Source organism: Bombina bombina, chromosome 10 (assembly GCF_027579735.1).
Source record: "Bombina bombina isolate aBomBom1 chromosome 10, aBomBom1.pri, whole genome shotgun sequence".
In the NCBI taxonomy this organism is placed as follows: Eukaryota; Metazoa; Chordata; class Amphibia; order Anura; family Bombinatoridae; genus Bombina; species Bombina bombina.
In genome coordinates this window covers 163325500-163346077 of record NC_069508.1, presented here as the reverse complement: position 1 = coordinate 163346077, position 20578 = coordinate 163325500, and the positions used below count along the sequence as shown (strand labels likewise).

Here is a 20578-nt window from a genome sequence, read left to right as displayed (position 1 = left end):
TGTTCTCTTACAAACATACAGCAAGATCTTAGTTGTCTACGCCTTGGGACACAGGACATCACTAACTTACATATAAAAATGTAGGTCTTAATACGCAGTAATAAGGCTATGAGCAGAATAATCTGTGTGATGCCTGACAAGTCCTTTACTACCTGCTGGAACAAACCATTATTGGCCAGAAAGAGAGAGAGGACGGGCAACATGTGAAACCAAACCCAGCCAAAACATTCCCATGCATGAGCCAAGAGGGAGGTACACAAAGGGTAATAAACTGCTGGATACAAGTTAATACTCACTATGCAATTTTTTGCTCCTGTGCCTGCAACTCTCTTCAAAGTTATTCTCTCATTTCAATCCTTCAAAAGTGCTGGTTAGTGAAATTCTGCAGTCACACTGGGTGCCGCCATCTTGGAATTTAGGTATTCTTGTGCCATTTGACAAAGTGGTGCATACTCACAGATTAGCCACATCTTCTTGACAAGCCATTTCATGCACTTCAGTCTAGTGTGCACAATACAAAGCTGGAACAGAACATGTTTGTATTGCTGCACTGCTCTACATATTATTCATAAGGGCTTTTTTATATAAAAGTCTTATGTAACATTCAAACTATAAAAAAAAATTTAATTAATAATAATAAAAAAAGGTAACTTCTGTTTTCTACTGTGCGAGATACAGCTGTCCAAAAAACAGTAATGTCAATGATCTGTGAAAGTGCACTGCTTCTTTCGGAGGATGAAACAATATGGGATACCAAGATGGCAGCACTCTGTTTAAGAGCCGCAGAGCTTTACCAACTGGCTTCTGGAATGGGTTAAAACAATATTTATGGTTACCTGATAAATTATTTTCTTTCCTTGGCATGGATAGTCCACAAATCCATTCTAATTACTAGTGGGAATTCAACTCCTGGCCATCAGGAGGAGGCAAAGAACACCCCAGCAAAGCTGTAAGTATCACTCCCACTTCCCATAAACCCCAATCATTTAGCCAAAGGAATATGGAAAGAGAAGACACAAAGGTATGGTGGTGCCTGAGGTTTAGCATGGACAAAAGCCGTCTTAAAATAAAAATAAGGGCGGGTTGCGGGTTTTGTTTTCTTTCCAATTGGCATGGAGAGCCACAAATCCATTCTAATTACCAGTGGGATCCAATACCCAAGCTAGAGGACACAGGATGTAAGGGAGGGAGAACAAGACAGGCAAGCCTAAACAGAAGGCACCACCGCTTGAAGAATAACTTTCCTCCCAGAAGATGCCTCAGCTGAGGAACAAACAGCAAATTTGTAAAATTTGGAAAAAAGTATGCAAGGAGGACCATGTAGCTGCCTTGCAGATCTGTTCTACAGAAGCCACTAGGCTCAGGAAGAAGAGACAGCCCTAGTGGAATGAGCCGTAATTTTTTCATGGCGGCTGCTGTCCAGCTGTCTCCTAAGCTAATCGAATAACACATCTCAAAAAAAAAAAAAAAAAAAAAAAAAAAGTAGTAGTAGAAGTGGCCTTCTGTGCCTTACGTTTACCCGAGAACACAACAAAAAATGGTAGTAAATTGTTGAAAGGCCTTAGTAGCCTGCAGGTAGAACGTCAGCACGCACAACCTCCAGGTTGTGTAACAAACGTTCCTTCAGAGAAGGATTAGGACAAAAGGAAGGAACAACAAATTCCTGATTGTTATTGCGCTCCGACACCACCTTAGGAAGAAATCCCAATTTGGTACGAAGGACCGTCTTATCCGCATGAAAAATAATGTAAGGGGGTCACACTGCAGAGCTAAAAACTCTGCAACTCCACGAGCTGACGAAATAGCAAGAAGAAACAAAACTTTCCAAGATAACTCAATATCCACAGGGTGCATAGGCTGCTCAAACTAAGCCTACTCCAGAACTCTAAGAACAAGATTAAGGGTCCATGGAGGAGCAACCGATTTAAACACAGGCCTGATTCTGACCAAGGCCTGAACAAAGGTTTGAACATCTGGCAAGTCTGCCCGACGTTTAAGCAAAAGAATAGACAAGGCAGAGATCTGACCCCTTAGGGTACTGACCGACAAGCCTTTCTACAGACCCTCCTGAAGAAGGGACAGAATGCGTGGAAACCCTCACCTGACTCCAAGAGAAACCCCTAGATTCACACCAATAAAGGTATTGACGCCACACCTTATGATAAATCTTGCAAGTTACCGGCTTACGAGCCTGAAGCAAGGTATCAATAACCTTTCAGAAAAACCATGTTTAGACCAGACTAGGCGAGCACTCCAAGCAGTCAGCTTCAGAGAATCTAGGTTTGGATGTAGGAAAAAACCCTGAAGTAGAAGGTCCTTCCTGAGAGGCAATTTTCACGGGGGTAAAGACACCATCCACACCAGGTCCGCAAACCAAATCCTGCAAGGTCATGCAGGAGCAATTAGAATCACCCAAGCCTGCTCCTGTTTGATACGGATTAGCACTAGAGGAAGAAGGGCAAACTGAGGAAACAGGTGGATGAGACCGAATGTCACGGATACCAGACTGCCAAGGTTAAACCTACACCCCTACTACCTAGCCCCCTCCCTTTACTCCTTGGATCTGGAGTCCTTAGAGCATTTGCAAACTCCCAGATGTTTGGTTTACTGTTTTGTGTTCTTTACATCCTCACGGAAGAGCTGATCTCTAACTGCCCAGTCCCACTTCGCCCAGCTGGGCTCCTGGAACTACCTGCCTCCTAATTCCCCCTGGCCTTCCTGGTGTACATTTGACCACCCGTCGTTCCGGCCCCCAGCCATTTTTGGACTGTATTATCTGGTAGTAGCTATTCCGAGGGGCTTTCCAACGACACCCTGGAAGTGCCGCCGCTCCCCTGGGATCACCCTGGAATAGTCCCTCTGTACCACTAGGACTCTATAAAACAACGGACACTATGGGGGGCGCCAGCGGCAGGAGATCTGGGGGTCTGATAAGACTCCTTATCAAGATGTGTTTGTGTATATAAGTAGTGTGTTTCCACAATAAAGTTGTTCTTTGCTTCACCCGAATACTGGTTCTGTCTGGTTATTTGAGTGGGCTCCGCTATAATCACTTTGCTCCGCTACATAGTGGCATGCTCCAGGTAAAGGAAGGACCCTCCTGGCGGAGCTACCTAGTCGTGGAAACCGGAGTACATCGCATTTGGTTGGCAGTGGTGGGATGCTACCGTCTACCTGGAACGTCCAAACCAACTGAAGACCTCCTCGGATGGAGCTGCAGTACGCTGGGCTCCAGAAGAATATGCTGAAAGAGGGAGCTCGGTGGAACATTGCCGGCAATAAGTCCAAGGCAGCAATTATCGCCGAACTAATGGAAGGCGATCAGGCTAATGAGCCGGCTGGTGGGTCTGATAGCGACCAAAGCAGTGAGCGGTCCAGTGAGGCGTCCACGGTAGAGACAATAATGTCCGAGGTACAGAGGGAGGTCCAGTGGCGAATGGCTCTCTATGGCACCACCCCACCCGCGGAGGTAATCACTCAGCTGATATCCGACACCACCCAACTCAAGATAGCGGAGGGCCACAAGTCTATTGGGGGAGCCATGCCTACTCCCTTGGGTACATCTTCCAAGCCGAAGAAGCTACCCCATGAGGCTTTCTGGCCCTTTAAAGACAATGAGGAAAATATTGACAGCTACCTCCAAATATTTGAGGCACAAAGTGGGTTGCAGGATGTTGCTGATGCCGACTGAGTCATACTCCTGCTCGGAAAGCTGTCCGGACGAGCTTTAGAGGCTTTCAACACTGTTCCCATGGGATACGGAAAGAACTATGACCAGGTAAAGGAGCGCATCCTTGCTCGCTATGGTCTCACTCCAGAGGCGCACTGGCAAAAGTTCCGGGAACTAAGGTGGCAAGAGGGGCAGCCTTTTACGGAGTCGACACACCTGTTCACCTGGTCCTTGGACTCTTGGTTTGCAGGCTGCTATGTAACTACCCTGGCGAAGCTACCCAGCTCATTCTATTGGAGCACTGCTATAACCACTCCCCGGCGGGGATACGAGAAAGGGTCTAAGATAGGAGGACCCAAGACAGCCGACCAAGTGGCCGTCCTGGCTGATAAGTATTTGGATGCCCGGCCACAGGCCCGCCCTGAGCCGCGACCCGCTCCTCTACCATCCCTGCTCGCCCTCCGGCACCTTCCCAATACCCCCAGACTCTGCCAGCACATGCCCGCCTCTCCGGGGCGACCAGCTCACCCCGGAGGTGCTTTGGGTGCGGACAGATGGACATATCTGAAGGTACTGGCCGACGGGGAGAAGCCAAAGAACCCCCCACTGGCTCAATGGGCAAGTGCACCGGTTGGAGGCTACAGAGCCGCTGCCCACTGCTTGGACTTAGAGGGCCCTGCCGATTATGCAGAATGGGCCGAGGAAGAGTTAGGGTCCTACATGAGGTGGACACCGCCACTGAAGACAACCGTCTGCACCACCGCCAGGATCAACGGCCGTCCAGCCCAGGAATTATGAGAGAGTAAGGAAACTGTTAACCTTGTCCAGCCACACATGGTTACCAATTTGGACCAAACCGGGAAGTCCCTTTGTGTGGCTGGTGGTTACGGTGCTCCGGATCCCTACTGCATGGGTGCACCTGGATTGGGGTGCCGGCTCCCGTGCTGTGGAAAGTAGGGGTTATGAACCATTTGCCAGCTGAGGTTTTGCTAGGAAATGACCTGGGACCCCTAGCAAGACATCTAGGAGTCACTAGGACCTGTTACCAACTGACTCAGATCTTCTTTTGGCCAGGGGTTACAGAGGATATTAGGCAGTACTGCAGGGCCTGTGGCGTTTGCCAGAGGGTAGGCAAGACAGGAGACCACCCCAAAGCCCCCTTGCACCCGTCCACCCTTATCATTGACAAGCTCTTCAGCAGGGTAGTCGTAGATATTGTTGGCCCCTTGTCCCGTCTCAGCCCCTCTGGGAAAAAGTATATACCAACAGTGGTGGACTACGCCACCCGGTATCCCGAGGCGATCCCCCTGCCCAATATCCACGCAAAAACAGTGGCAGATGCCCTGCTCCGGATATTTGCCAGGGTGGGTTTTTTCACAGGAAGTTTTCTCTGACCAATGGACCCTGGCAATAGGGCAGAAGGTCCTGGCCCAGAAGCCTGTCAAAACAGACAAGCTACAGGCTTCCTGGCAGGAACCCTACCGAGTGGTAGAACAGCTGAATGACACAACCTATCTAGTAGCCAAATTTTTAGATGACCAGGTCCGCCAGACCTTCCATGTGAACATGCTGAAGGCATACCAGGAAAGAGCAGAGAATGTAGCCGCCATCTGTGCTCTGGCTGTAGAGGACTCAGAGTCCTCCCATGCCGGAGCTCCCAGGGAGAACCAGGGTGGCCCCAGGCGTAGGTGACATACAGTTAGATCAGAGGATAGGAGCTAGGCAGAGGGAGCAAGTTAGACAGGTGCTAGGTAACCGGCAAGAGATGTTCTCCACTACCCCTGGGTACATCACGGCAGCAGTGCACTGAGTGGAGACCCTGGGACGACAGCCGGCATATCAGGTTCCTGAGGCAGTTAGGGAAAATATGCGCAGCGAGCTCAGGGAAATGCTGGACATGGGTGTCATTGAACCGTCCAACAGTCCCTGGGCATCCCCAGTGGTACTGGTGCCCAAATGGGACCACTAGTTTCTGCATAGACTACCGTAGGCTCAATAACAGAACCACGACCAATGCCAACCCCATGCTCTGGGTCGATGACCTGCTAGACCGGATCACCCGCGGCAACTTCCTGACCAACCTAGACCTTTGCAAGGGATACTGGCAGATCCCCTTGAACCCGGAGTCCATCCCCAAGTCGGCATTCATCACCCCCTTCGACCTATTACAGTTTAAGGTCATGCCGTTTGGGGATGATGAATGCTCCAGCAACCTTCCAGAGGATGGTTGATCACCTCCTGGATGGCCTCCAGGATTATGTCTGCGCATACCTGGACGATATTGCGGTCTACAGCGACACATGGGAGGACCATCTGGTCCATCTCGACATTGTTCTAGACAGCATCAGGGCCGCCGGTCTCACCCTGAAGCCTGGCAAATGTATGGTAGGGCGCTCTGAGGTCCAGTACCTTGGACACAGAGTAGGCTGCTGGAAGCAGCGGCCAGTGCCGGCCAAGATTGAGGTAGTAACAAATAGGCCAACCCCCAAGACCAAAATCCAAGTCTTAGCTTTTCTAGAGACCCCAGGGTACTACCGCAAGTTTGTCCCCATCTACAGTGCCCTGGCCCAACCCCTGGCCGACCTCATCCAAAGGTCCTGTGGTCCCCCTAAATGTGTGAGGCCACCTTCCAAAGCCTCAAAAACAGCCTTGATTTCTGCCCCTATCCTGGCTGCTCCTAACCCAACCAAACGTTGTGTCCATACAGATGCCTTCGTGTTCGGAGCAGTACTGAGCCAGGTGGACGACTAAGGGCATGACCAATCCATAGCTTATATCAGTAGGAAGCCGTTGCCCAGAGGTAGGCTATGCAGCGGTGGAGAAAGAATGATTGGGCCTGGTGTGGGCCCTGAAAAAGCTACAGCCATACCTGTATGGAAGGGCTTTCACAGTTCTCACGGACCACAACCCACTGGTTTGGCTCAACCGAGTTGCTGGGGACAATGGACACCTGTTGCGGTGGAGTTTAGCCTTACAGCCCTTTAACTTCACTATCCAATATCGGCCGGGAAAAAGCAATGGGAATGCGGACTGACTTTCCTGGCAAAATTAATTACGATAGCTCCCCGTACAGCCCCAGGCCGACCCGTATGTGGATCTAGCTGGGTCTGCTAGACTTTTTAGGGGGGAGCACTGTCACGGATACCAGGCTGCCAAGGTTAAACCTCCATCCCTTAGTACCTAGCCCCCTCCCTTTTCTCACCAGATCTGGAGTTCTGAGAGCATTTGCGAACTCCCGGACATTTGGTTTACTGTTTTGTGTTCTTTACATCCTCACAGAAGAGCTGATCTCTTAACCGCCCAGCCGGGCTCCTGCAACTTCGCCTCCCCGAATAACCTCTAACATTCATACCAGGTCGCTCCAGCGACCCTTTACCCCAGAGCTCTGCTCTTTTGGGGATTGGTACCCCCTAGGGAGGGCAAGAGGTGGGGTGATTGCCGAAAGGGAGCTCCCTTGGGAACTAGGGGTTCTGGACCCCCCTACAACTCCTAATTCCTCCTGGCCTTCCTGGTGTACGTTTGATCACCTGTAGCTCGGGCCCCCAGCCATAAATCATTTCACTTTTTGGCCTTTAGTATCTTGAGACCGAAGGCTGTCCAACGACACCCTGGAAGTGCTGCCGTTCCCCTGGGATCACCTCGGAATAGCTCCTCTGTACCACTGGGACTCTATAAAACAATGGACACTATGGGGTGCGCCAGCCTGTCTGGAGGGGCGGGAATGGCGGGAGATCTGGGGGTTTGATAAGACTCCTTATCAAGATGTGTTTGTGTACATACGTAGTGTGTTTCCACAATAAAGTTGTTCTTTGTTTCACCCGAATACTGGTTCTGTCTGGTTATTAGGGTGGGCTCAGCTATAATCACTTTGCTCCGCTACATGGTGGCATATTCCAGGTATAGTAAGGACCCTTCAGGGTAGCCAGAGTCCGTCACACCGAAGTTTCAAGGAACTGCCAGAGCGTCGACCAAAGCTGCTTGAGGATCCCTTGATCTTGATTCATATTTTGAAAGCTTGGCGTTTAGACGAAACGCCATCGGATCCAACTCCAGAAACTTCCCTCAGAGTTATCATAGAGAATAACTCCGGATGGAGGGCTCACTCACCTGGATGAAGTCTGCCTTCATAGATAATCCGCTTCCCAGTTGACCACCCCTGGAATGCGGACAGCTGACAAGAGGCAATTGTGGGACTCCGCCCACTGAAGAAAGTGAGTCACCTCCTTCATAGCTAAGGAGCACTGAGTTCCTCCCTGGTGGTTGATATATGCCACCGAAGTAATGCTGTCCGATTGAAATCTGATAAACCGGACCAAATTTAGATGAGGCCAAGCTATCAAGGAATTTTAAGATTGCTCTCAACTATAGGATATTGATTGGGAGGGAAGACTCCTCCTGAGTCCAGAGGAGTCCTTGTGCTCTTAAGGGACCCCAAACTGCTCCCCAGCCTGAAGGCTGGCATCTGTGGTTACAATCTCCCAAGATGGTCTCAGGAGCCCTGGGACAGATCTTCCTGAGAGATCCTCCAGGACAGGGATCTAATCTGGATGTCTAAGACTATCCTCTGAGAAGGTCCGATTGGTTTCTGTTCCATTGTCTGAGCATGCATAACTGTAGAGGTCTCAAATGGAAACAAGAAAAATGAATAGTGTCCAAGGAAGGAGGGGCAGAGGAGTGAAGAGAAGATAGGCAGCAAGAAGATTACATTTTCTGACCTCCGTCAAGAAAATCTTTATGGAAATAGAGTCTATGATCGTCCTCGGAAAACAAACATACTCTGGTATTTGGCACCAAGGAACTCTTTTCCAGATTCATCTTTTATCCATGGAGCGGAGAATCGACAGAGAATCCAAATGGATCTTGCTAAATGAAAAGATGGCGCCTGAACGAAGACACCACAATTCCTGGAGATCTGGCCACAGCCAGAAGAGCCCCTAGACTCTTTGTGAAAATTTGAGGGGCCATGGCGAGGTCCAAAGGTAGAGCTACAAAATGGAAATGTTTGTCTAAAAAGGCAAACCTCAGGTACTGGAAGTGTTCCTTGTGAATAGGAACATGGAGATATGTGACCTTCAGGTCGATGGTGGTCATGAACTGACCCTCCTGAACTAAAGGGAGAAAAGATCGGAATGTCTCCATTTTGATGAAGGAACTCTGAGAAAACTGCATCTAGAGGGACAAGATTTGAAGCCTATCCTGTATCCCTGGGAGACTACATCCACTGCCCAAGGCTCTGGGACTTCACGGTCCAGGCCTGCTTAAAGAAGGAAGTCTGCCCCCTACTCGATCCCTAACTGGATGAATGATGATGAATGACTAGAGTGGGAGGGAAGGGAGGAGCTATTTAACAGCTCTGCTGTTGTGCTCTTTGCCGCCTCCTGCTGACCAGGAGGTGAATATCCCATTAGTAATTGAGATGATCCGTGGACTCATCGTGTCATAAAAAAGAAAGAACCCATAAGCTGAGTCATAACTAAAAATGCACCGGTGATTAGAGATCCTCTCCTAGACACAGTGCAGCAGCACGCCAAAAAGGCCCTGTTCATTGCAGGAAAATGTGATTTGAAGTGCACATCAAATAAAAATGGCGTTCCTCTAATGGTAAAACTCTACATGGGAGCCTAACTTGCTCATAATAGGCTTAAAACAATTGGCACGCAATGCGATCGCCAAAGAAGCCGGCAAGTAGAAAATAAACCATCTAACACAAGAGAAAACACACACTCCTCTGATATAGATAAGGCACTTCACATAAAAGCATGACACGCTGAAGCTGCAAATGCAGCCGTTATACACATGCCTTCGTTCAGTGCTGCAATGCAGCCATTTACACCAGGACCCTTATAAGTCCCCTAGCGAGCACTGCAAATGCGGCCATGTGCACCAACGTCCCTCTTACTCAAGCGCCATATTAAACAAGCACCCTAGCTGTGAGCCGCAAATGCTGTCATCCACGCAAGTACTCATTCCTAGCACAAATGCTCTTCTACACAAGCACTGTACTATACAAGCGCCATAGCTGAGAGCTGCGTCAGGAGCATAAATAAGGGACTTGCCGGAGAGAGGGATCACCCTCTATTATTGTTCTCAAAAGGCCCACTCTGGTTCACCAATAAAGGAGCTATCCCTACTAAGAACCGGAACGTCAAGCCTATTAAGGTCAGGGAAAAACAAATAAAAGGAGTTTTATGATTGCCAAGTAATAAAAAGGATGTCGCAGATATCCTTTACAAAGGGATTTACTTTAAGCAAGTTAAGATTCTATCTTAATAGGGGCCGATTTTAAGAACACCATATTGCCTGCACACACTCAGAGATTAAATCAACAGAGTGGCTAAAGTCCCCCACCCTTAGCTGAGAAGTAACCCCTCACTTAGACCACAAGCCATAGAGGGAATAAAGAATCCAGGGACTTACCGGTCTTGCAGCTTTCTCAGCAGCCCCAGGTTTGACAGAAACATTTTCATCCTGACAGGGACCTTGGAGTTTCAACTCTAGGGCAGGCACTGCATCTCCAGTCTGATAGATCCATACTACTTCTGACAGGCACCTGGAGAGAAAGAAAAACAGAATTTATGTTTACCTGATAAATTACTTTCTCCAACGGTGTGTCCGGTCCACGGCGTCATCCTTACTTGTGGGATATTCTCTTCCCCAACAGGAAATGGCAAAGAGCCCAGCAAAGCTGGTCACATGATCCCTCCTAGGCTCCGCCTACCCCAGTCATTCGACCGACGTTAAGGAGGAATATTTGCATAGGAGAAACCATATGGTACCGTGGTGACTGTAGTTAAAGAAAATAAATTATCAGACCTGATTAAAAAAACCAGGGCGGGCCGTGGACCGGACACACCGTTGGAGAAAGTAATTTATCAGGTAAACATAAATTCTGTTTTCTCCAACATAGGTGTGTCCGGTCCACGGCGTCATCCTTACTTGTGGGAACCAATACCAAAGCTTTAGGACACGGATGAAGGGAGGGAGCAAATCAGGTCACCTAAATGGAAGGCACCACGGCTTGCAAAACCTTTCTCCCAAAAATAGCCTCAGAAGAAGCAAAAGTATCAAACTTGTAAAATTTGGTAAAAGTGTGCAGTGAAGACCAAGTCGCTGCCCTACATATCTGATCAACAGAAGCCTCGTTCTTGAAGGCCCATGTGGAAGCCACAGCCCTAGTGGAATGAGCTGTGATTCTTTCGGGAGGCTGCCGTCCGGCAGTCTCGTAAGCCAATCTGATGATGCTTTTAATCCAAAAAGAGAGAGAGGTAGAAGTTGCTTTTTTACCTCTCCTTTTACCGGAATAAACAACAAACAAGGAAGATGTTTGTCTAAAATCCTTTGTAGCATCTAAATAGAATTTTAGAGCGCGAACAACATCCAAATTGTGCAACAAACGTTCCTTCTTTGAAACTGGTTTCGGACACAGAGAAGGTACGATAATCTCCTGGTTAATGTTTTTGTTAGAAACAACTTTTGGAAGAAAACCAGGTTTAGTACGTAAAACCACCTTATCTGCATGGAACACCAGATAAGGAGGAGAACACTGCAGAGCAGATAATTCTGAAACTCTTCTAGCAGAAGAAATTGCAACTAAAAACAAAACTTTCCAAGATAATAACTTAATATCAACGGAATGCAAGGGTTCAAACGGAACCCCCTGAAGAACTGAAAGAACTAAATTGAGACTCCAAGGAGGAGTCAAAGGTTTGTAAACAGGCTTAATTCTAACCAGAGCCTGAACAAAGGCTTGAACATCTGGCACAGCGGCCAGCTTTTTGTGAAGTAACACAGACAAGGCAGAAATCTGTCCCTTCAGGGAACTTGCAGATAATCCTTTTTCCAATCCTTCTTGAAGGAAGGATAGAATCCTAGGAATCTTAACCTTGTCCCAAGGGAATCCTTTAGATTCACACCAACAGATATATTTTTTCCAAATTTTGTGGTAAATCTTTCTAGTTACAGGCTTTCTGGCCTGAACAAGAGTATCGATAACAGAATCTGAGAATCCTCGCTTCGATAAGATCAAGCGTTCAATCTCCAAGCAGTCAGCTGGAGTGAAACCAGATTCGGATGTTCGAACGGACCCTGAACAAGAAGGTCTCGTCTCAAAGGTAGCTTCCAAGGAGGAGCCGATGACATATTCACCAGATCTGCGTACCAAGTCCTGCGTGGCCACGCAGGAGCTATCAAGATCACCGACGCCCTCTCCTGATTGATCCTGGCTACCAGCCTGGGGATGAGAGGAAACGGCGGGAACACATAAGCTAGTTTGAAGGTCCAAGGTGCTACTAGTGCATCCACTAGAGCCGCCTTGGGATCCCTGGATCTGGACCCGTAGCAAGGAACTTTGAAGTTCTGACGAGAGGCCATCAGATCCATGTCTGGAATGCCCCACAGCTGAGTGACTTGGGCAAAGATTTCCGGATGGAGTTCCCACTCCCCCGGATGCAATGTCTGACGACTCAGAAAATCCGCTTCCCAATTTTCCACTCCTGGGATGTGGATAGCAGACAGGTGGCAGGAGTGAGACTCCGCCCATAGAATGATTTTGGTCACTTCTTCCATCGCCAGGGAACTCCTTGTTCCCCCCTGATGGTTGATGTACGCAACAGTTGTCATGTTGTCTGATTGAAACCGTATGAACTTGGCCCTCGCTAGCTGAGGCCAAGCCTTGAGAGCATTGAATATCGCTCTCAGTTCCAGAATATTTATCGGTAGAAGAGATTCTTCCCGAGACCAAAGACCCTGAGCTTTCAGGGATCCCCAGACCGCGCCCCAGCCCATCAGACTGGCGTCGGTCGTGACAATGACCCACTCTGGTCTGCGGAATGTCATCCCTCGTGACAGGTTGTCCAGGGACAGCCACCAACGGAGTGAGTCTCTGGTCCTCTGATTTACTTGTATCTTCGGAGACAAGTCTGTATAGTCCCCATTCCACTGACTGAGCATGCACAGTTGTAATGGTCTTAGATGAATGCGTGCAAAAGGAACTATGTCCATTGCCGCTACCATCAACCCGATCACTTCCATGCACTGAGCTATGGAAGGAAGAGGAACGGAATGAAGTATCCGACAAGAGTCTAGAAGTTTTGTTTTTCTGGCCTCTGTCAGAAAAATCCTAATTTCTAAGGAGTCTATTATTGTTCCCAAGAAGGGAACCCTTGTTGACGGAGATAGAGAACTCTTTTCCACGTTCACTTTCCATCCGTGAGATCTGAGAAAGGCCAGGACAATGTCCGTGTGAGCCTTTGCTTGAGGAAGGGACGACGCTTGAATCAGAATGTCGTCCAAGTAAGGTACTACAGCAATGCCCCTTGGTCTTAGCACAGCTAGAAGGGACCCTAGTACCTTTGTGAAAATCCTTGGAGCAGTGGCTAATCCGAAAGGAAGCGTCACGAACTGGTAATGTTTGTCCAGGAATGCGAACCTCAGGAACCGATGATGTTCCTTGTGGATAGGAATATGTAGATACGCATCCTTTAAATCCACCGTGGTCATGAATTGACCTTCCTGGATGGAAGGAAGAATAGTTCGAATGGTTTCCATCTTGAACGATGGAACCTTGAGAAACTTGTTTAAGATCTTGAGATCTAAGATTGGTCTGAACGTTCCCTCTTTTTTGGGAACTATAAACAGATTGGAGTAGAACCCCATCCCTTGTTCTCTTAATGGAACGGGATGAATCACTCCCATTTTTAACAGGTCTTCTACACAATGTAAGAATGCCTGTCTTTTTATGTGGTCTGAAGACAACTGAGACCTGTGGAACCTCCCCCTTGGGGGAAGTCCCTTGAATTCCAGAAGATAACCTTGGGAGACTATTTCTAGCGCCCAAGGATCCAGAACATCTCTTGCCCAAGCCTGAGCGAAGAGAGAGAGTCTGCCCCCCACCAGATCCGGTCCCGGATCGGGGGCCAACATTTCATGCTGTCTTGGTAGCAGTGGCAGGTTTCTTGGCCTGCTTTCCCTTGTTCCAGCCTTGCATTGGTCTCCAAGCTGGCTTGGCTTGAGAAGTATTACCCTCTTGCTTAGAGGACGTAGCACTTTGGGCTGGTCCGTTTCTACGAAAGGGACGAAAATTAGGTTTATTTTTTGCCTTGAAAGGCCGATCCTGAGGAAGGGCGTGGCCCTTACCCCCAGTGATATCCGAGATAATCTCTTTCAAGTCAGGGCCGAACAGCGTTTTCCCCTTGAAAGGAATGTTAAGTAGCTTGTTCTTGGAAGACGCATCAGCCGACCAAGATTTCAACCAAAGCGCTCTGCGCGCCACAATAGCAAACCCAGAATTCTTAGCCGCTAACCTAGCCAATTGCAAAGTGGCGTCTAGGGTGAAAGAATTAGCCAATTTGAGAGCATTGATTCTGTCCACAATCTCCTCATAAGGAGGAGAATCACTGTCGACCGCCTTTATCAGCTCATCGAACCAGAAACATGCGGCTGTAGCGACAGGGACAATGCATGAAATTGGTTGTAGAAGGTAACCCTGCTGAACAAACATCTTTTTAAGCAAACCTTCTAATTTTTTATCCATAGGATCTTTGAAAGCACAACTATCCTCTATGGGTATAGTGGTGCGTTTGTTTAAAGTGGAAACCGCTCCCTCGACCTTGGGGACTGTCTGCCATAAGTCCTTTCTGGGGTCGACCATAGGAAACAATTTTTTAAATATGGGGGGAGGGACGAAAGGAATACCGGGCCTTTCCCATTCTTTATTAACAATGTCCGCCACCCGCTTGGGTATAGGAAAAGCTTCTGGGAGCCCCGGCACCTCTAGGAACTTGTCCATTTTACATAGTTTCTCTGGGATGACCAACTTGTCACAATCATCCAGAGTGGATAATACCTCCTTAAGCAGAATGCGGAGATGTTCCAACTTAAATTTAAATGCAATCACATCAGGTTCAGCTTGTTGAGAAATGTTCCCTGAATCAGTAATTTCTCCCTCAGACAAAACCTCCCTGGCCCCATCAGACTGAGTTAGGGGCCCTTCAGAAATATTAATATCAGCGTCGTCATGCTCTTCAGTATCTAAAACAGAGCAGTCGCGCTTACGCTGATAAGTGTTCATTTTGGCTAAAATGTTTTTGACAGAATTATCCATTACAGCCGTTAATTGTTGCATAGTAAGGAGTATTGGCGCGCTAGATGTACTAGGGGCCTCCTGAGTGGGCAAGACTCGTGTAGACGAAGGAGGGAATGATGCAGTACCATGCTTACTCCCCTCACTTGAGGAATCATCTTGGGCATCATTGTCATTGTCACATAAATCACATTTATTTAAATGAATAGGAATTCTGGCTTCCCCACATTCAGAACACAGTCTATCTGGTAGTTCAGACATGTTAAACAGGCATAAACTTGATAACAAGTACAAAAAACGTTTTAAAATAAAACCGTTACTGTCACTTTAAATTTTAAACTGAACACACTTTATTACTGCAAATGCGAAAAAACATGAAGGAATTGTTCAAAATTCACCAAATTTTCACCACAGTGTCTTAAAGCCTTAAAAGTATTGCACACCAAATTTGGAAGCTTTAACCCTTAAAATAACGGAACCGGAGCCGTTTTGAACTTTAACCTCTAAAACAGTGCCTGCCGATATTATTATATCAAAATACCCAGATAAAATGATTCCTCAAGGCTAAATATGTGTTAATAATCAATCGATTTAGCCCAAAAAAAGTCTACAGTCTTAATAAGCCCTTTTTGAAGCCCTTATTTACAATCGTAATAAACATGGCTTACCGGATCCCAGAGGGAAAATGACAGCTTCCAGCATTACATCGTCTTGTTAGAATGTGTCATACCTCAAGCAGCAAGAGACTGCTCACTGTTCCCCCAACTGAAGTTAATTGCTCTCAACAGTCCTGTGTGGAACAGCCATGGATTTTAGTGACGGTTGCTAAAATCATTTTCCTCATACAAACAGAAATCTTCATCTCTTTTCTGTTTCTGAGTAAATAGTACATACCAGCACTATTTCAAAATAACAAACTCTTGATTGAATAATAAAAACTACAGTTAAACACTAAAAAACTCTAAGCCATCTCCGTGGAGATGTTGCCTGTACAACGGCAAAGAGAATGACTGGGGTAGGCGGAGCCTAGGAGGGATCATGTGACCAGCTTTGCTGGGCTCTTTGCCATTTCCTGTTGGGGAAGAGAATATCCCACAAGTAAGGATGACGCCGTGGACCGGACACACCTATGTTGGAGAAAAGCAGAGTAACCAACCCTGGTTTTCCATATAGGGGTAGCATAAATTGTTGGAGTTAAAGGACCAGTAAACCTAGCAAATAATGTTAAATAATTTTGCACATAGTGCAGAATTATATAACATTAGCTTAGTGCCAGATTTCTAAAGGCAACGGTTAAATAGATCTCGCAAAGAAAACAGAACGCCGCTCCTGGCTTTACTGAGCGGGTCTGTTTTCTTCTCCAAAGCGCATTGCGGGCACGCTGTCATCACGCCCGATTGTGCTATTAAACTCAATGTAGCTCGCTCCCGCTCTGATAGCTAGCTACATTGAGTTTAATAGCGCGATCGGGCCGGCTGTGATTAGACAACGTGCCCAGATGCGCTTAGGAGACGAAAACAGAACCGCTTAGTAGAGCCAGGAGCGGCGTTGTTTTCTTTGCGAGATATCTATTTAACCCTTCACTTTAGAAATTTGTCGCTAAGCTAATGTTATATAATTCTGCACTATGTGCAGAACTATATAACATTATTTGCTAGGTTTACTGGCCCTTTAAAGTAAAGACTACCTCACCGACTTCTAACTACTAAAAGCCACCATTACTCTTACTAAAGAGGATTACATGGACACAGCATTGCCCCAATCCTTTCTTGCAGGGAAACTACCCATTAAAGGATTAAATATCTTCAGACACCATCTTCGCATATCCTCCTGATGACAAGGCAAAGAATTACAGGGGTTTATGGGAAGTGGAAATGATACTTAACAGCATTGCTTGGGTGTTCTTTGCCTTCTCCTGGTGGCCAGGAGTTGAATTCCCACTAGTAATTAGAATGCATTTGTGGACTCTCAATGCCAATTGGAAAGTAAATAAGGAAAACCGCTGCAGGTACAGGAGGTAAAAATAATAGTGTGGAGTAGTAACTGAATGTAATTGTACTCAGCAGTTTAATGTCCCTTTAAACTGCTGAAACAAATGGTTCTTCAGGACAAAGCTCTGTCATCCATTGTCCTAATCAATAAGTTCAGTCAGTGCATAAGGGAAGACCAAGCATCAGCACAAGCCACTTACACCTAAGTAAGGAAAATAAACACTGCATAAAAACAAACCACTAGAAATATACAGGTTTGTATGAATCCAAATGTCCTTACCTGGTTTTACAAGGTTATATGATGTGTCAATAGACATTTGGTTATATCTAGCTATAGCTGGAATCTATTGTACCCTTTAATGGGAAAGCTAATAGAATGAGAACAGAAAGCTTGCAAACCTTCCCGTGGTCCCAAACTAAAAGGACAAAAAGGGTGCACGTGAACACTTAAAGGGACATTTTTTTCTCTTTCATGATTCAGATAGAGCACCAATTTTAAGCAACTTTGTAATTTACTCCTATTATCAATTTTTCTTTGTTCTCTTTATTTAAAAAGCAGGAATGCTTAAGAGCCGGCCCATTTTTAGTTCAGAACATGGGTTTATGCTCGCTTATTGGTTTGCTAAATGTAGCCACCAATAAGCAAGCGCTCTCCAGGTTGCTGAACCTAAAATGGGCTGGCTCAAACTTTAAATTCCTGTTTTTTTTTTTTTTTTTTTTTAAGTTTTAACGGTTTTTATTGATATTCATTTAAATACAAAAACAGAGGAGGAGGACTTGCAAGACCACCTATATACATTGAGAAAAGAGAAAAAAAAAAAAAAGAATATCAACTTTGCATTACATCCTGTACATTGACTAGCACTTTGTAGTATATACAATGATAAACTCCATTTTCTAAACATAACATTTATCGTGTGAAGTTTTACAGGGTATTTATAGGAACTTTTAAGAGCCTTATTAATCCACAAAGCGCTTTTACTAAGTGTAATCCATTTTTGTCCTCCTTCTACAGGTTGTAGAAGAAAGGGAGAAGATAGAAGGGGTTAGGGTAGGGGTTGTGGGTGTATCTGAGATGTTAACTAGCTGGGAATGGGAGGGGAGGCGGGGGGAGGCAGAGGGAGAAGAGGTAGGGGGAAAAGGGAGAGTGCTACGTGTATTCTCAGAAAATTTGTTAGTATTATCTCATCAATGCCTGACATTGCAAGGCATGCCCTGTTTAAAGTTTTTAAAAATTTAAAGTTTAATGTTGCTCCACAATTCTAACATCTCCTGGTGATATGTCAGCTTATCATTTTTCAGGTAATGGAAACGTTCCAGGCTAAGCAAATCTGAGGTCTGATTGTACCATTCCTGTAATGAAGGTGGCACGCTGGATTTCCAATGTTTGGGAATCAATTTTTTGGCGCTATTAATCATTATGAGAAGTAGTGAGGTCTGTATGTCATTCTGCAATTTAGGTAACTTTAGGAACATCAGAGCGCCAAAGTCTGGTGTGATAGCTATGTCCAGAATTGTGGACATGGAGTTAAACACTGTTTTCCAATAGTTTGTGAGAACTGGGCATGTCCACCAGATGTGGTGCATTGTGCCCTTTTGTCCACATCCTCTCCAACATCCCTCCGCTATATGTGGGGCAGATCTATGTAGCCTGGCTGGGGTCAAATACCATCTACTAATAAATTTAAAGTGGACCTCCTGCATAGCGGCAGACGAGGAGGCCCTTTTTGCGTATCGGTATGACCTATTCCATTCTTTTAGTTCCAGTGTGGAACCAGTCTCTGCATGCCACGCCCATACATATGTTGGCAGAGTTTGTATGTTTGGGAGCAACAGAATCTTGTATATGAGGGAGACCGTGTGTCTAGGCGATATTTGTTGTATGCATAGTTTCTCATAGGGAGTAAGTTCGCGCTGTAGTTTGGATTTATGTTTGTGTGTTTGAATGAAATGAATAAGTTGGGATCGGGAAAACCAATTGGGGAAAAGTGTTTTGTTCCAAAGTTGTAATTTCTCTAGTGTCATGATGTTTCCCTCTTCTGTAATAGAATGCAATATGCCGTCCCTTAGGCTGTACTGCTGTCTACTGGGGGTATTTACGTTACAAATAGGTAAATCCGGGTTTTCTCTAATAGGGAGCATAGGAGAGTCTATGGATGTGATTCGTAAGTTTGTGGCTATAGTCCTATCCCATTCCTTAAAGGTTTCTGAAATAGTTGGGTAGTGTACTATTGTGTCTGGTCTTTTCTTAGGGTCTATCCATGCTAAAGTCGCCACATTACCTCTGTTTAAGATATAGTTGTCAATTTGTACCCAGGCCTTCTGGTCTGAATTATGGCTCCAGTCTATTATTTGCTGCAAGGCGATGGCTTTCCTATAGGTAGCCAGGTCAGGGACTCCCAGCCCACCCCTCTCCCTAGGTTGGCACATTGTCTGCCTCCTCACTCTATTCCTTTTACCTTTTCCTATAAAGTTATCTATAAGTGATTGTAATTGTGGGATGAACCTTAGAGGTGTGGGAATAGGCAGGGCTTGGAACAGATATAGTAATCGGGGAAGGATGTTCATTTTTATAATTCCTATCCTGCCCAGCCATGATAGGGGTTTATTATTCCAGGAATTAAGGTCTTTAGCTATCTCGCTTTTCAGGTGTTCATAGTTGTATAAGAATAAGTTTTTTGTGTTGTCTGTGAGGTATATACCTAAGTATTTGAGCTTGGATTTGGCCAACGTAATCTGAAATTTTTTGACCAAATGGTCGACTACTTGTGGTGGTGATGAGATATTAAGTAATTCCGACTTTGAAAGATTAAGGTGAAAGTTTGAAACTTGGCCATAATTTTGAAGTTCTAGTAATAGTTCTGGAATTGAGTTCTCAATATTGGACAATGTGAATAGTATATCATCCGCATACATGATGAGTTTATTATTCATGTTGCCTGTCTGTATACCGGTAATTCTTTCATTAACTCGTATTTTTTGGGCAAGGGCTTCAAATGAGAGAACAAATAACAGAGGGGATAGTGGACATCCCTGTCGGGTTCCATTTGTTATGTCAAATGTATCTGATAAGACACCGTTAGCTCTTACCCTTGCATTTGGATTGGAGTATAATGAGAAAACCATGCGTAGGAAAGGTTCTCCAAAGTTCATCTTTGTCATAACTTGTCTGAGATAAAGCCAATCGACCCTATCAAAGGCCTTCTCGGCATCTGTTGAAAAGAGTGAGAGTGGCAGTGAATTTTGTTTGGCAAAATTAATAATGTGCTGTATTCTAACGGTGTTATCTTTGGCCTCTCGCCCGGGGACAAATCCCACCTGATCAGTAGAGATTAATTTGGGAAGGATTTTATTTAATCTATTGGCAAGGATCTTTGCCAGAATCTTTATATCTGTATTCAGCAAAGATATCGGGCGAAAATTGCTTGGAGTATTAGGTGGTCTGCCCGGTTTGGGTAATACAGATATGTGGGCCTCAAGCATTCGGTGAGGTAGCATCTCAGTGGTAGGTAACTCATTAAAGAGAGTGAGAAGGTGTGGGACCAGGAGTGATTTGTAAGTTTTGTAATATTTTGGGGTGAATCCGTCGGGACCAGGGCACTTCCCTGATGGGAGTTCCACTATTGCTTTTAGAATTTCTGTGTCCGTGATTGGCACATCTAGGGCGGAAGACTCCTCTTTGGATAGGGAGTTGAGAGGTAAATTCTCCAGGTAGTCAGTGATTAAGATTTGTTTATTGTTATTCTGAGGGTCAGTAGTGGTGTCTGGGATTCTGTTCAAGTTATATAAAGATTGGTAATAGTGTCGAAATGTGTTTGCTATACCCTTACTATCTCT

The 20578-nt window shown here is 45.9% G+C and overlaps 1 protein-coding gene across 1 annotated transcript in view; it reads right to left on the bottom strand.

Annotated features, from left to right (window-relative positions):
- Positions 1–20578, bottom strand: part of ORC1 (origin recognition complex subunit 1) — a 116870-nt gene that overhangs the window by 18333 nt on the left and 77959 nt on the right.